The following is a 17,370-nucleotide window of genomic DNA, read 5'->3' as shown; positions in this document are numbered from 1 at the left end:
CTATCTCTATCTCTATCTCTATCTCTATCTCTATCTCTATCTCTATCATCTCTATCTCTCTCGTTTCTTTTTTTCACAATTCAACTTCTTAGTTATTTTTACTTTCTTCTTTTCCTCATCTCAAACTTACTCCTCAACCCACTCTTTATTTTCATACCCTTTATTCCAAGGATAAACTACCCACTAATGCTCTTAAATGACATTAATCTTGCTAAATCCAAGGGGCATTTTTCGGACATCATTTTACTTCACTGCTTAGTATTGATCAATGCTGTGGCTACTCTGTCCTTCTAGAAACAATCTTTCTGGCAGCAATCATGACATTATACCCTCTACCTTTCTGGCTACTTCTTATGTGCCTTGTAGATTCCTCCTCTTCTACTTACCATTAAATGTTGGCATTCTAATGTCATAGTCTTTTGATTTTTCCATTCTATATTCACTATTTAACAATCTTATCCATATCTATAAATTCACAGATACCTGCATACTCATGACACTTACATATATAGCTCTAACTCAGCCTCAGACTCAGTTACTTCCTCTGTGCATCCACTTCGATCTCTGAGAATCATTTCACCATCAATTTGTTCAAAACCAAACTTGACTTTCTGTCTCTTTTGGCCCTTTTTCATCCAGTAACTCAAATTAGAAATCAATGAGTCATCTTTCACACATTTCTCCCTGTCCATGCTATCCAGAACTGAGTCTTTCAAATCCATCCACATTGTGCACGTCTGCTGCTACATCTCTAGTCTATCCCTTCTGAATCATCAAGCCACTTCTAGAATATTATAACAATTCCAGCTAATCTCTTTGGACAATTCTTGTCTCCCTATATACATTGCCTACACTGAAGCCAGTGTTCTTTAAAGAAAAATATTATCTTTCTTTGTTTTGAAAGATGGTATGTGTAAGATGGACTAGAATGAGAAGATATTAGAGGCCAAGAAGACTGGTTAAGGGGAGTCTGCAGATCAAGCAAGATACAAAGGGCTAGAAAGACCAATAAGTTATAGTTTCAAATTGTTTTTAAGAAATAGAAGTGATAGCACATTGTGACTGACTGGAAGACATTAAAAAAGAGGATATAAAGAAATTTTGGCTTGTAGAATTGAAGTATTTTGCATAAGATCATACGGTTTAGAAACTGTAGAGTCATGATTTGACTTAAGGTACGTCAAATTCCGCATCCTCATGTTTTCAGCACTTCTTGCATTTTAGCACAAAATTATGTGAAAGTTTAGCTCTCTTAAAGTCACTACTTTGATTCTACATCCTCCCTCTGTTTGGGGTTATCCATCAGTTTATTTTCTAGGTTAAAATGTTTCTTCCTCTCAATAACTGTTGAAACTTCTCTTACTTCTCTAATCCAATTGCCAATATCTTAATTCAGTTGCTCATTATTGTCATGTGCATTTGGTTTCTCACCCCCAATTTATTTTCCACATAGTTGTCAAATATATTTATTATTAACTCCACTCTTTGAGATTCTTTAATATTTACAAACAGCCATTGGTATTTTAAAATTTCATAATAAGATGGATAAAACCTTCTAAAACGTGATCTCATTTACCTATCTTATTTTTCGCTCTCAAATATTTCCTTTTCCCCAATGCTTTCTTTCTTAGGTTCATACTTTTGCAATAAATCTTTTGTTCTCCTTGCTGAAAATACTTTTCCCACCTGACCTTCTCATGGTGAATTTCCATTTGCCGTTTAAATCTCAATTCTTATTCTACTTTCTTCTTTAGGAAGCCTTTCTAACAAGTCTCTCACTGAGCTAGCTACTTCTTCCAAATGCCTCTGTAGCACTCTATGGAATACATTTTCAATAATATATTGTCATTTTTCATTTGTCTGTCTTCTTTATTAATTTGAGCACCTTGAGATCAGAAACTAATGTTACATAATGTAGCCTGGTGATAAAGAGAATGAGTTCTGGATTCAGATAACCTGCATTCAAATTTTTGTTCAGCCATTTTCGTTCAGCCATTTATTTAACTGTGCATTGGTTTTATCATCTAAAAAAGTGAGTAATAGTAATATGCACTAAAAATATATTTTGTGAAGATTAAATTAGATTAAGTACATAAAATTAGTGCAATGTTCAGTATGTACTTAGTGTTCAATAAAGATTTGTGGAATAAATGAACTTATACTTTTTTTGATTCTTTGTATAAGCAAGTTATATTGTAATTTTATAAAAACTATAAAAAACTCACAAAAAATTATTTTAAATAAATGCAGGAGTGCATGATTTAATTATTTTCATGATATATTTTTGATGGTCTCCATGTCATATATTTAGTTAATATTCAATCTCAAATTAGAATTCTCTTAGATGAAAAGCTGATCCATTGTCAGATGCTATTTCTAAGAATATGTTAGAGAAGAATGTTAACTGTCTCCACCATGATACACAGAATTCTAAATATGACTATTCATTATAATCTTAAATTTGTTTTTTTCTCTTGTTTTTATTACCAATCCCTTCAGTTCTTTGAATTATTTTGTTTATCTAGGATGCCAAGAGGTTTTTTTTTTTAACAAATTTTTCTTGTCTCACTGCCTTGCTTGTTCTTATTTCTACCTAAGTGGTATGGTTCTCTTAAAAACTACTGGAAATTCACCTATCCTTCAAAAAAAATTATGGTTACAAGGTGTGCTATAAAGGATAATTTCAGCGGGTCTGAAATTAGTTGGCACTGGTTTGTCAAAGTCAGATAAACCAATCTGATCTCTGATAAAAAGGGGATTGTATTAATTACTAGTATTGCTTTGTACCATGGATCTGAAGCAAGTTATACTCCAGCTCCACTGGCCTTCTTACCTGTCTCTTAAACTCACCAAGTTCAAACTCACCTCATACCTTAGCATTTCTGAGGTCTTTTTGGAAGTCTACTGAATTAGCTACACACACATCCCCCACCACTGTTTATACTATTGTCTTTTTCTTTTCTTATAGCACTTACTATATCTGAAGTTATATTATTTGTGTGTGTACTTATTTTCTATATTCCACACTAGAAATATAAACTCCCCATTTCCAAATATTAAAACATGCATAAACTCCCCCTTCTCTGCTTTAGCTACTCAGTCCTAGGTGTCTGTATGGGGGCAAGCGGTGACAGACCAAAGTAGCTCTATCGTGGCTGAGCTCTGTGTAGGTGGGAGGTTTGGACCCGTGAGAAAGGAAGTAAAGCTCAGTAAGATTCTCTCCTAAATATTCCAGCAGTATAATCACAGTAAAAATAGAATAAAATAAAGAAAGCTAAGAATTGAGAGGAAAGAAAGAAAGGTGTGAAAACAAGAAAAAAGATATTTCAGAAGGAAAGATCCTCCCATCTGACTTATGGCTCCTATTCCTATAATTTTGCGGCACCATATGTTGATCCACTTTGCCAGGAGTCAAGAAAGTGTTTATATCCTACACCTTAGTAGATCTGAGACTTTCCTCACCTAGCAAGACACAATGGGCTGCTTAGCCTAGGGAAATCCCTTCTTCCCCGACAGCCAACACTAGTAGGGGCAAGTGGGAGCCACAGTGCCACAAGATAAACCAAGGAAACAAAAATAAAACTGTTAAATTTTTGTCATTGGAACCACAGCCCACAAAAGTAGACTAGGACCTGCATGCTAAAGTGAAAGAGAGTGATTGCCTATGACAATAAAAGATCTAAATAGGACTCAGAGTCTCCTATCATAACAAAGTGCCCAGTATGCAATTGAAAATCATCTATCATATCAACAAGGAAAATTACAACTTGAATTAGAAAAGAAAATCAGCTGACGCAAATACAGAGATGAACCAGGTATCGGTATTATTTGACAAGAATTTTAAAGCAACCATCATAAACTATGCTCCAAGAATTAACTATAATATTTTCTTGAAACAATGAAAAAATAGAAATCTAAACAAAGAAAAAGTTAAGAGAGAGGAATGTAGAACAATGAAACAATAGATAGCCCAGAAATAGACCAACACGAGTATGCACAATTGTTTTTTTGCAAAAGTGTAAAATCAATTCAATGAAGAAAGGATAGCCTTTTCAACAAATGGTGCTGGAACAACTGAAACATTCATAAGCAAAAGCCAAACAAAATAAAAAACACAAAACAACAACAAATCCTTGACTTAAACATCACTCCTTATACAAAATTAATTTGAAGTTGATCATATACTTAAATGTAAGACATAAACTGTAAAGATTTTTGGAAGAGTAAGAGAAGAGAAAATAACCTTGTGGAGCTAGAGCTGGACAAAGAGTTCTTAAAATTGACACTAAATGTAGAATCCATAAAAGAAAAATTGAGAAATTAAACCTTATCAAAATTAAAACTTTTATTTTCTGTAAAGCCAGGTGAAGATAATAAAAAGATAAGCTACAAGTCAGGAGAAGATATTTTAAAAATTCATATCGGATAAAGGACTAGCATCTGGAACATAAATAAGAATTCTCAAAATTCAACATTAAAAAAAATCTAATTAGAAAATTGGAAAATGAGCAAATGAAATGAACAAACATATCACTAAAAAAGATGTACAATTGACAAGTGCTATAGACTGAATATATGTGTCCATTCCAAAATTTATATATTGAAACTTATTCCCCCAATGTGATGATATTTGGAGCTAGGGCCTTTGGGAAATTATTAGGTCATGTGGGTGGAGCTCTATGAATAGGATTAGTTCCCTGATAAAAAGAGACCCCAGATTGCTTCCTGCCCCTTCCACCACATGAGGACACATTGAGAAAAAGACATCTGTTTATGAACAGGAAGTAGGCCCTCATCAGACACTGAACCATCTAGTGCCTTGATCTTGGAGTTCCTAGCTTCCAGACTGTGAAAAATGAATGTTTGTTGTTTAAGTGACCCGGTATACCATAGTTTTGTTATAGCAGCCTGAATAGACTAAGATAACAAATAAATATATGAAAAGATATTTTTCTACATTTGCTAAATTTAATTTGCATTCAGGAAAATACAAATTAAAACCACAATGTGATATCACTAGACATATGTCAGACTGGCTAAAATTTTAAAAAATAACAATAATAAATGCTTGTAAAGATACAAAAAACTAGATCACTTATACATTGTTGATGTAAATGTAAAATGATAGGTTCATTCTGAAAAACAATTTGGAAGTTTCATAAAAAAACTAAATATGCAATTACATATGACAAGGTAATAATACAATTGAGTACTTGTTCCAGATAAATAAAAACTTACATTTGTAAAAAATCCCTTAAGCATATATATATTCATAGAAGCTTTATTCAAAATAGTAAAATTGAGAACAGGTCAGATGTTTTTCAATGAGCAAATGGTTAAACATACTGTGGTACATCTATACCACTGAGCAATAAAATAGATAAATACAACAACTTGAATGAATCTCCAGGGAATTATGCTGAACAAAAAATCCAATCATAAAGGTTTCATATTGTATGATTTCCTTTACATAACATTTTTGAAATAACAAAACTTTAGAAATGAAGAGATTGCTGGTAACCAAGGGGAGGGATGGTTATAAAAGAATAATATGAGGATTCTTACAATAGAGTTATTCTTATCTTGTTTCTGGTGGTGTATACATGAACCTACATCTCATAAAACTGTGTTGAATTAAATATACAGAGAGACACTAATGAGTTCAAAAAAGAAAATTTGAAAAATCTAAACTGGATAATATCAATGTCAATACAATAGCCCCCGCTTATCCACAGGGATTATGTTCCAAGACCTCCAGTGGATGTCTGAAACCACAGGAAGTACTGAACCCTATATATATTATGTTTTTTCCTATACATGTATACCTATAATAAGATTTAATTTACAAATTAGTATAATAAGAGATTAACAACAGGAATAATAAAATAAAACAATTATGACAATATACTGTAACAAAAGCTATGTGAATGTAGTCTCTCCCTCTCAAAGTATCTTATTGTACTGTATACTTGCTTCTTGTGATGATCTAAGCTGATAAAATGCCAAACCTATTCCTAAATCTGTATAACTGTCTCTAACTTGCAGTAAATGGTCTGGTGTCTCTCATTTCAGAGCACCCTTGCTGAAGTCTTTGTATAGGCTCAATGTTTTCTGGCACAACACATCGCTGTCAATCACATGTTTTCTGTCATGTCTTCTACCCACAAATTTAATACTCTTTCTATATTAACTAAGCACTTATCATGCACTATGGCTGTAACTTTGAAGTTTGAGATGCAACAGAAAACTAGCACAAATTTCTTTTTCTTTCACAATTTCACAGATAGCAGATTTATTCTTACCATAGATCTTAGCAACCTTAGCATACATTTTTTTTCTTTCCTTATTGAGAACTTTCACATTTTTAGTTAAAACACTCCATAGTTTCTCTTTGGAATATCCAAATTTCCAGCATCACTACTTTTGCACTTTGGGGCTGTTGCTAAGTAAAAGAAAGTTCTGTTGAACACAAGCATTGTGATACAACCATATTAGATCTGATAACCGAGAGATGATGTCTACAATGTGACTAACAGAGGAAGTGTCTACAGGGTGGAGATGCTGGACAAAGGGATGTTTCACGTCTGGGTTGGAAGGGAGCTGGTGGCTTGAAATTTCATCACACTATTCAGAATGCCATGCAATTTAAATTTAAAACTTACAAATGGTTTATTGCTGGAATTTTTTATTTAACGTTTTCAGACTGCTGTTGACCTCCTATAACTGAAACTGCAGAAAGTAAAACTGGATAAAAAGGAATTATCGTATTTTGGTTGTGATATTGTACTAGTTTTGCAAGATGTTATCACTGGGAGAAAGAGTAAAACGTACTGGATGTCTCTGTATTATTTCTTCCAACTGCTTATGACTTTACATTCATCTCAATGAAAATTTCAAATAAAAAAAAAGAAAAATGAAATGTTTCCTCTGAAGGAATCCTCTTCTCACTTTAATGTGGAAGATGGGCCATAAATGTAAATGTCGATGATGAGGACAACTGAAGAGCAAGAGTACTGTTTCCCGTTTGTGTCATCTGACTTTCAGTAACCTTCGATCCAGAAGCCTGTGACTGACTAGGTTGTCCTCTGGTCTTTCATCTCCCTAATTGATTCCTTTTCTCAAGCTCTTGAGTGAGATCTTTTTTGTCTTTCTCTAAATTCAGGTGGTCCCTAAGGCTTCATCCTCAGTTTCTTCTCATCTACATTTTCTTGCTAAAATGTCTCCCATGACTTTAAATGTCACTGATTCCCTGATAAACATCTCCAGGCCTGCACATTCCCTGGAACTCCAGATCTAGCTGCCTTCCTGACATGATCATTTGCATATTTAATCTTCTTCATCCCATGATGGTCAAACTTCTCCATCAAATATGCTTCTCCCCAAATGTTCTTGTTTCAGGGAACTGCATCATTAATTTCAGTCTAAAAATATCAGTTTTGAATTACATTTCTCTCTCTTTTCCCTCTTTTATATTTATGTCATTTGCATTTAAGCAGAAAATCTTATTTGCTCCACCATCAAAATATATTCTACACATGACCAATTTTCCTACCACCCTAGTCTAAACCATTTTTATTCCTGAATGGTCTAACCATAAAATAATCTTCTAACTGGTTTCTTTTCTTCTACTCTTGCTCTTCTAAAGCTTTTTCCCCTCATGGCAGTCAGAGTGATCCTTGTCTCTAAAATGTAAGGCAGATCAAGGCACTCCACCTATTTGAAACCCACTAATGGTAACCATCACACATGGAATAAAATTAGATTTTAAGCTGTGGCCTGCACAATTCTGCTTACATGATTACCAACCTTCAATGCATATATTATCATTAATGGAGCTGATGCCCAGGTAAGTGCTCATCAAGAGATGACTGGATAAAGAAGTGGTACAAATATACAATGGAATATTACTTGGCCACAGAAGAAGAATGAAATCTTACCATCCTTATTATGCTAAGTGAAATAAGCCAGACAGAGAAAGACAAATGCCATGTGATCTGACTTATATATGAAATCTAAAGAATAAAATAAATGAACAAACAAAACAGAAACAGACCCATAGATAGGATAAACTGATGGTTGCCAAATAGGAGAGGATCGAGGGGCTGGGTGCAAATGGTGAAGGGATTAAGAAATACAAGCCGATAGTTACAAAATAATCATAGGGGTGTAAAGTACAGCTAGGGAATACAGTCAATTATATTGTAATAACTATACAGTGCGAGGAGAGTACTACATTAATTGGGGGGAATGATTTCATAAATGACATAAAAGTCAAACTAGTATGCTGTTCATCTGAAACTAATATAAAACAATATTGAATGTTAACTGTAATTGAAAAAAATATATAGCCAGGATATGACCCTAATTTTTCTTAAAACCCTAAAATTTTCCATTATAATCAAGGTCATACAAACATTTCTTATTATGTTTGTCTTTACGATTTGTATGTTTTCTCTTTTAATCTTACGATTTCATTTTTTTAAATAACTTGATTGATTCAATGATATTACTTAGAAGAGTCAAATTTATATAGTTTAGGAATATGGGTTGTAGATTTAGTCTGATTCCTATCTGTCATTTACTTCCTGTCTGACCTTGATGAAGTAACAATATCTCTGAGTCTCAATTTCATCATCAATAAAACAATAATTACCACATGAGGTTTCTGTAAGGATCAAATGTCATTACATCTAGCACATAGTAACCCTTCAATAAATGTCAACTATAATTGTTATTATTTGCGGTTAACTCATAATTTGATGTGTCAGAATAAAAGATTATCCTACATGAACCTTAGTTTTAAGCTTTTCTCTCAGCCAATAGCATTAAAAGAGAGATAAGACTAAAATTTAAAACAAACTTGTTTTGTACCACAAATAAAAATTAAACAAGCATTTTAATGTTTTCTAATTTATTTTCTTTTTGTAAAAGGTTAAATTACAAAATCATTTGTTCTCATAGATTTTGCTGTTACATGCATCATGACGTTGATCTTTCTGGCACTTTCATCATTATTATTTCCTTTTTAACTTATAAATCTCTTATTACCTCATAAAATTTTTTTTATTTCAAAACAATGACTTTTTTCAACTAATGTTACTTCATCATTACTGAGCCAGTTTTCAAAATGTAAAAGAAATCCCATGATTAATCTTACTGCTTATGGAAAATTATTACTTTTGATGAGATTTAATGGTTAAACAAGTATCAGATTCTAACCTTCTATATATCAGAAAAGGAAACATTTTATGCCTCCTCCTCCAACTCCACAACCAGTCTCAATTTTCTTTTTTTTTAAGTACATGTTTTTTTTTGTTTTTCAATTACAGTTGACATACAATATTGCATTAGTTTTAGGTGTACAACACAGTGATTATGCATTTATATAACTTACAAAGTGATCACCTTGATAAATCTAGTACCTATCTGACACAATACATAGTTATTGCAATACTATTGCCTATATTCCCCATGCTATACTCTACATACCCAAGACTATTTTGTAACTACCAATTTGTATTTATTAATCCCCTCCCCTCTTCATGCATCCCCTCACTCCTCTCATCTGGCAACCATCAAAATGTTCTCTGTACAGGCAGTGCCCTCGTGGTTCCCCAGTTCTGTCTCTTGCTTCAATAGTGTTTGGACAAAACAGACCCACAGATGCCCCTTTTTCCAGCCTTCGACCACTCTCTAATCTCTTTCCCAGTAGCAACCTTCAGAACCTTCTCAGCTGTCCTTGGCCTTGACCAGCCAACACTGTTTTTGAGCTTAACTCCTTATTGCTGAATAACCAAGAGCTCTCAAATCTGTCAGAATTATTCCATCAAGGTGGAGGCCTCTGTCAACCTTCTGGTCAACCTACATCTGTTGGCCTCTTGCACCTATCTCTCTCTGGGCTTCTATTTTGACCATGATGATGTGGCTCTGGAAGGCGTGGGCCACTTTTTCTGCAAGTTGGCTGAGGAAAAATGCGAGGTCACCGAGAGTCTTTTCAAGATGCAAAACCAGTGTGACGGCTGCCCCCTCTTCTAGAACTGCAGAAACCTTCCCAAGATAAGTGAGGTAAAACTCAAGATGTCATGGAAACTTTCACGGTCATGGAGAAGAACCTGAACCAGGACATTTTGGATCTGCATGCTATGGGTTCTGCCTGTGCAGACCCCCATCTCTGTGACTTTCTGGAGAGTCACTTCCTAAATGAGGAGATGAAACTCATCAAGAAGATAGGTGACCATCTGACTAACCTCTGCAGGCAGGCTGATCCCCAAGCTGGGCGGGGTGAGTATCTCTTCAAAAGGCTCACCCTCAAGCATGACTAGGAGCCTTTAGAGTCCAGAGGTTTTTGAGGGACCCCTCTGCATCCCCCTGGTGTTGGCCTTGTACCTGATCCTCTCCCGGCAACCACTAGGCAGCCTTCTAACCACCATGGAGCCTTCTCCCATGCCTTGGACCAAAATGAAACAATAAAGATTTTTGCAGGAAAAAAAAAAAATTTCTCTGCATCTGTGAATCTATTTCTGTTTTGTTTGTCTATTTATCCGGTTCTCTAGATTCCACATATACGTGAAATAATACGTATATTATTTCACGTATATGTGGAATAATACGTTTATCTATGGCTGATTTATTCCACTCAGCACAATACCCTCTAGGTCCATCTATGTCATTGCAAATGGCAACATTTCGTTCTTTTTTTATGGCTGAGTAGTATTCCACTGTACATACATACTACCTCTTTATCCATTTATCCATTGATAGACACCTAGGTTGTCTCTATGTTTTGGTTATTGTAAATGATGCTGCAATGAACATATAAATGCACGTCTCTTGGAAGTAAGTGAAACCAAAAAAATAAACAAATAAGAGTTTATTTTTGAGGTTTTTTGGATAATACCCGGATGTGGAATTACTGGGTCCTTTTTTTTTTTTGTTATAGCCTTTGTTTTAAAGTCTATTCTAAGTATTGCTACCCCAGATTTTTTTGTTGTTGTTATCATTTTCATGAAATATCTTTTTCCATTCCTTTGCTTTTAGTTTGTGTGTCTTTTGATCTGAAGTGAGTTGCCTTTAGGAAGCATATATAAGGGTTTTGTTTTCTTATCCATTCAGCCACCCTAAATCTTTGATTGGAATTTTTAATTCATTTACATTTGAAGTAATTGTTGGTAGTTATGTAGTTATTGCCATTTTATTATTCATTTTTTATCTTTTTCTTTTCTTTTTCTTAAAATCTTTCTAACATTTCTTGTAATACTGGTTTGTTTGTGATAAACTCTTTTAGCTTTTTGTTGTCTGTGAAGCTCTTTATCTGTCCTTTGATTCTAAATAATAGCTTTGCTGGGTAGAATTATCTTGGTTGTAGGTCCTTGCTTTTCATCTTTTTGAATATTTCGTGTCAATCCCTTCTTGCTTGCAACATTTCTGTTGAGACATCAACTGACAGTCTTATGCGTTTAGGCCTGTTTAGGTTCATCTCGTTTGAGACTCTCTGAGCTGGGCTTGTATATCTCTTTCCTTCATCAGGTTAGGAAAGTTTTCCATCATTATTTTTTCAAATAGGTTTTCATTTTTTTGCTCTCTCTTCTTCTTCTGGTATTCCAATGATGTGAATATTGGTATGCTTGATGTTGTCCCAGAGGCTCCTTAAAATGTCCTTATTTTTTGGTGGGGGGGGAATTCTTTTTTTTTTTTTTTTGCTGTTTCAATTGGGTGTTTTCTGCTATCTGATCTTCTAAATTGCTGATCTGCTTCATCTAATTTACTGTTAATTCCTTCTAATGTATTCTTCATTTCAGCTATTGTATTCTTCATTTATGACTGGTTCTTTTTTATGCTTTCTATTTCTATTTGTATGTGTTCTATCTCTTTATTGAAGTTCTCGCTGAGATCATTGAGCATCCTTAATACTAGTGTTTAAAATTCTGCATCTGGTAGATAACTTGTTTTATTTTGTTTAGTTCTTTTTCTGAAGCTTTATTCTTTTCTTTTATTTGGGACGTGTTTCTTCATCTCACCTTTCTTGGCTGCCTGGCTGTGTTTGCTTCTATGTATTAGGTAGAGTTGCAGTGTCTCTCAGTCTTGGTAGAGTGTCCTTATTTAGTAGATGTCCTGTGGAATCCAGTGATTCAGTCTCTCCAGTCATCTGAGCCAGGTGCTCTAGGTGTGTCCCTAGGGTTGTGTGTGCCATCTTGTTGTAGTTGAGGCTTGGTTGTTTGCACATCAGTGGGAGGGATTGATCCTCAGGCTGATTGGTGATGAGGACTGGCCATGACTGCAGTGGAGGAGCTGTTATGAAGGGGCTGATCCTACAGAGTAGGATTCATTTTAGCAGGGCTCTGGTGCCTGCCAATTCTGCTCTTGGGTATGTTCTTTGTGAAGGTAGTTCGTGGTGCTCGGTATAATCTGAAGCTATCCATGGGCATTTTGGTTCTGAGGCCACTTGGTAGAGGCTTTGTTGCAGGCCAAGTTTAGCCCTACTTAGAGCCACTTGGTATGAGCTACAAAGTGATCTGCAGATGGTTTCCACTTGTTCTGGTCTTGAAGGTGCTTGGGAGAGGCTAAGCTGTGAACTGAGGCTGGCTGCTCCTAGTTCTGGACTTGGGACATATTAGCAAAAGGTATAGGGCATGTTGAGGCCAGATGCTGCTTGTTTAGAGTTTGCAAAACTTTGAGAGATTTTAGGTAAGTTCACAGAATGAACCAAAGTAGAATGCTTGTATAGAAAAGCCACTGGAAGTGGCTTGGTTGGGCCCGCAAGTTGGGTGGGGTCTCAGGGAATTACTGGGGCAGGGGAACCAGTGTCAGCCAGTTTGAAGGAGTCTCAGATATGGTGGCCATCTGCGTCTGCTCGCTGGGTTAGGGGAGGGCTCAACAAAGGAACAATGGATTCTACTAGCACTTCTGTCTGGGAGAAATCTGCCTCTCCGGCCCTTGTCCTGAAACCAGACAATTCAGTTCCTTGCCATATGCCTCTGGTGCCTTTTGTGCTGCTGCCTCAGCACTGGAGCTCAAAGCAAGTGAGTTTGTCAGCAAGTAAGTCCATGTGCCAGCCCTTTAAGAGCATTGCCTGTAATGCCAGCAGCTCTCCATCTCACTCAGCCACAATCCTCACTGGTTTTCATAGCCAGAAGTTATAGGGATTTCTCTTCCCATTATTGGATCCCTAAGCTAGGGAGCCTGGTGTGCGGCTGAGACCCATTGCTCCTTAGGGGTACCTCCGTAGCTGAGATATCGCTCCTGATTTTTAACCACCACATGTGGGTGTGGGACTAGCTTGTTCTGTATCTCTGGCCCTCTTATCAGTCTCAATGTGGCTTCTTTTGTATGTCCTTAGTTATAAGACTATTCAGTTAGACTTCAGGTGATTCTCAGTGATGGCTGTTCTGTAGTTTAGTTTTAATTCTGATGTGGTCATGAGAGGAGGCAAGCACAGTGTTTACCTACTCTCCTATCTTCACTGGAACTCTTGAAAAATTTTCTTGATTCTGCAGAATAAAAAAGCACATAGCTTTTTTAGTGGTTAAAATCATCTCTAAGATCAGAAAAACCTCACTGTTTGTGCCTTGAGGTGTTTTCATAGTTATTCATTAGGGTGTCTCTGGTAAACAGTAAAGATTCTGTCTCAGCATTATCATTGGAGTTTACGGAGTTTATGAAGAGACTTATGTGCTATCTCAGCTAGGTCATTAAAACTCTGAAAAAGCTACACAAAGTATTAGTAAATATATAAATATTTTAACTAGCATCTAGTTTATATACTTGCCATCCTCTTTCAGTGCTTCATTTTTTTCTATAATTATTTATCTAACTTTACTAATTTATTTTTATTTTATATCCCCTCATTAAGAATATAAGTGAAAGGATAGGCATTTTTTTATGTTTTATTCACTGTGTTATCCTCAAGATTTAGAACAGAGATTAGTATATAGTAAGCACTTAATATGTTTTTGTGTATTGAATGAATTGACATCATCTTCTTATAAATGTTGTAAACATAAATAATATTTTTAAAGTTTAATAACTATACAAATTACTTAGTTACTACTTCTATTAAAAAATGGTAATATTTTCTCCTGCTAATTGGCCATCTACAACACTGCCAATAAAACTTCGGATATTCAAAATGCAAATATATATCTATATATAGATTATATATCTAGATCCACATATAACTATGGATATATAACTGTATGGATCTAGAAATATATCTCAAACTACATAACCTACTGAAGTACTTATGAATTGCAAAATGAGGAATAATCAACAAAATATAAGACCATATATAAAAATGCTTATGTGTTTTAAATTTTGCAGAGGTATGAACTTGATTTCTTAATACAAATATCCATCATCCAAATTATGTTGTTAGTCCATGTCTTTTATTTTTTCTTTCTTTCTTTCTTTCTTTCTTTCTTTCTTTCGTGCTTGCTTGCTTGCTTTCTTTCTTTCTTTCTTTCATTTTTTCTTTCTTTCTTTCTTCCTTCCTTCCTTCCTTCCTTCCTTCCTTCCTTCCTTCCTTCCTTCCTTCTTTCCTTTTTTTTACTATTGATCTTGAAGAAAATAAAAGCTTTAAGAAAGTATTTCTGAAAATAACCGAAAACAGAAGACATACACTTCTAGAACCAAAAAAAAAAAAAAAGCTCATTAGCCTTTATTTCATAGCCAAAAAGAACATAAGTTGAAAATCATTTAAAAAAAAATGAAATGACAGATAATGCTGACTTTCACACGGGTTTACAAGAAAAACAGCAAAAGTCTTTCTGTTTATATGGCAGTTTATCAATATTTAGTATAATTTAGTATGACACAAATTCAAATCTTCATATTTTCTTTTTCTGAAAACCCTCTATATTGTTTAAATATCATGACGAATTAGACTGCACAACTTTCTAAATTAGCTAAGTGGTTCTACAATAGTACCACTGAATCTAGGCTGCCAAGCAAGTGCCAATTCAGCATGGTTTTTGAATAGTTGGTAAATGAAGCATCAAAATTCTGGAGTTTTTAAATGAAAGCACTTTCTTAACAAAAATCCCGGAATTATATGTCTGTTACAATAACAATTTTAGGGAAAATATTTTGACATTTGTAAGAGAAAGGGCAAATATTGCATTAATTAATTGATGGAAAGGTAATTATTAAATATTTTTGGTTAGCGTAACACTATGCTACTTCCTATGGTAAATATAAAAGAATATGCTGAAAAGGAATCACAATGAACTCTTCTTAATGATGATTAAAAAATACCAAATGCCATAGTTAATCAGTATAAGGACAGGAAGACAGGGCTGAAATATACCGTCCACAAACTCCTCCAACTAAGTCCTTTGAGGAAATTTTAAGATCCCCTCAATCTAGAAGGGAAGTAATCTGATCAGTTCATTCACAGTAAGAATTTCTCTCTGATGAGTAGTTTCATTTTTAAAGTAGATAGCATCATTAAATCATAATAATGAATCTCTAGTGATAAAAGGTCTGGTGTCAGAGAATTGGTAGTAGAGGTGTGTCTGACCTGTGTGCTCCAACAGGTCCAAATCGTCACTTTCCTAGCAGTCAGCAGCTACCTGTGAGGGGGTGGATTCTGGTAGCAGAGAATCAAAATACTTCCTGCTATCACAACTTAATATATGGAAGTCACAGAAAGGGAAAAATGTACCTGTCTGAATCATGACAGAAAATTAAATGTAATACATAAACTCACAGTGAATGGTAAAATACACTGCCATATTTTCTCTTTTGTGAAAGTGTAAACATGCAAATCTTTCATCTAGAGAGAAATCAGAAAACGAAGATAAACTATCAGCATCTTCCCTTGAAGAGAACTTTCTACTGCCACATCAACGTACATCTTTCTAATCATAATACCTTTACATGTCCTCTCTCTGTGTATCTGTGTATGCAGTGTTCAGAGGATGTGATGACTAGTGTGGAATGTACTTAAATGTCACTGCTCATGCTCTGCATCCAGGCAACTCCTGATTAAGTACGTTCTTGAACCAAATAGGGGCAGGATAGTTATTTGTGTCCAATAATCCATGCCCAGTAGAGTTTCTTGTGAATGAATTAATTTGATAAACAATTATATATTTCAGGCAATATGCTAAGAAATACAAAAATGAACCTGATAACATTACTATGCTGTTTGACATTCTCAAATTCTAGCTGCGGATAGACACAATATGAAAAAAAAATGGAAACAAATACCGACAAATGCTTAATAAACATATTCAGAGTGGAAGAAAGGATTAATTTGCTTAAAGAAATTAGAGACACTTAACAGAGGAAATGATTTTTAAGAAAATTCTTATAGAAGAAAGAGAATCATTTAGTTTGTACTATATTTTCGTTGTAATTTGGCTGTTGTTTGTTTTGTTTCACAAAAGTCTTCTTTCTGCCAACTAAATTATTTATGCTTTGAAAAGATATTCTTCTTTTGAAACGGTCTCAGTTAGTAACATATACTTGGCATTTGTCAACTTAACACTTGGAGTTTCTATTCCTGTGAATAGTAGGCCTATAATGTGAACTCACTTGCGATTTTGATGAGGCACAAATTTGAATCACAACTTCATGAGGTGAGTGTGTGGGAATGACTCATATAGCTAATGGGTGAGGCTGGCTACCTCCCAACAATCCACAATCTGACATGGATTTGTTGTACTTTATTTAATCTGAGGCATCAGCAATAACTCTTCTGCTGTAAAAAAAAAAGTTGCAACTAAATCTAGCTATTCTAATAATAGAATGAGACATATATTAGTGCCTACTTTATTTTAGCAAGAAAACTAACCTTAATAAATTTATAATTTCTGCCCTGTATTTATTGAATCCTTAAGTATTTAAAGTCATTCTTTAACATATTCAGTTGTATTTTAATATGTTTTACAGTGAATATTATATATTAAAATATCATTGGCAAATTTGAGGAGTAACAATAGCCTCTATTATTTCTTCAGACAATGTCAGGTGTATTCTCTGTTTCTCAAACCATAAGAAACCAATATACCCTTGCTAAATGGGCAAGATAAAAGCAGAAACATTTTCATTTTAATCATTCCTTTCTAAAGAATCCTCACAAGTTAGCTAAATATAAAACCCAATAAGGATTATATGGACATAACAATCACAATTAAAAAAAAAAAAAGAACGCTTAGTGGCAAACTTGGGTTTAGGGTTTTATCTTTCTATATCAGTGAGAACTAATTCGTAAAATATTTCGTAGACTTTGACATTTAGTAACTAGTTAGTCTACTACTTTACTAATAAGACAATCATAGCATTCTCAAAGGTAATTTATTATGAAAGAGCTAAAAAAAAGTGCCCATTTGCAATTATTTGTAAAGAATAAGAATTTTGAAACTTAGTGTT

At 34.5% G+C, this 17,370-nt stretch overlaps 1 pseudogene; it reads left to right on the top strand.

The window, feature by feature from the left end:
* LOC107196709 overlaps positions 1-10,322 on the top strand; it is a 17,769-nt pseudogene extending 7,447 nt beyond the window's left edge.
* Positions 10,323-17,370: the final 7,048 nt, after the last annotated feature.

This window comes from Pteropus alecto, unplaced genomic scaffold, assembly GCF_000325575.1.
Source record: "Pteropus alecto unplaced genomic scaffold, ASM32557v1 scaffold79, whole genome shotgun sequence".
In the NCBI taxonomy this organism is placed as follows: Eukaryota; Metazoa; Chordata; class Mammalia; order Chiroptera; family Pteropodidae; genus Pteropus; species Pteropus alecto.
This window is presented reverse-complemented; position numbering and strand designations above follow the sequence as displayed.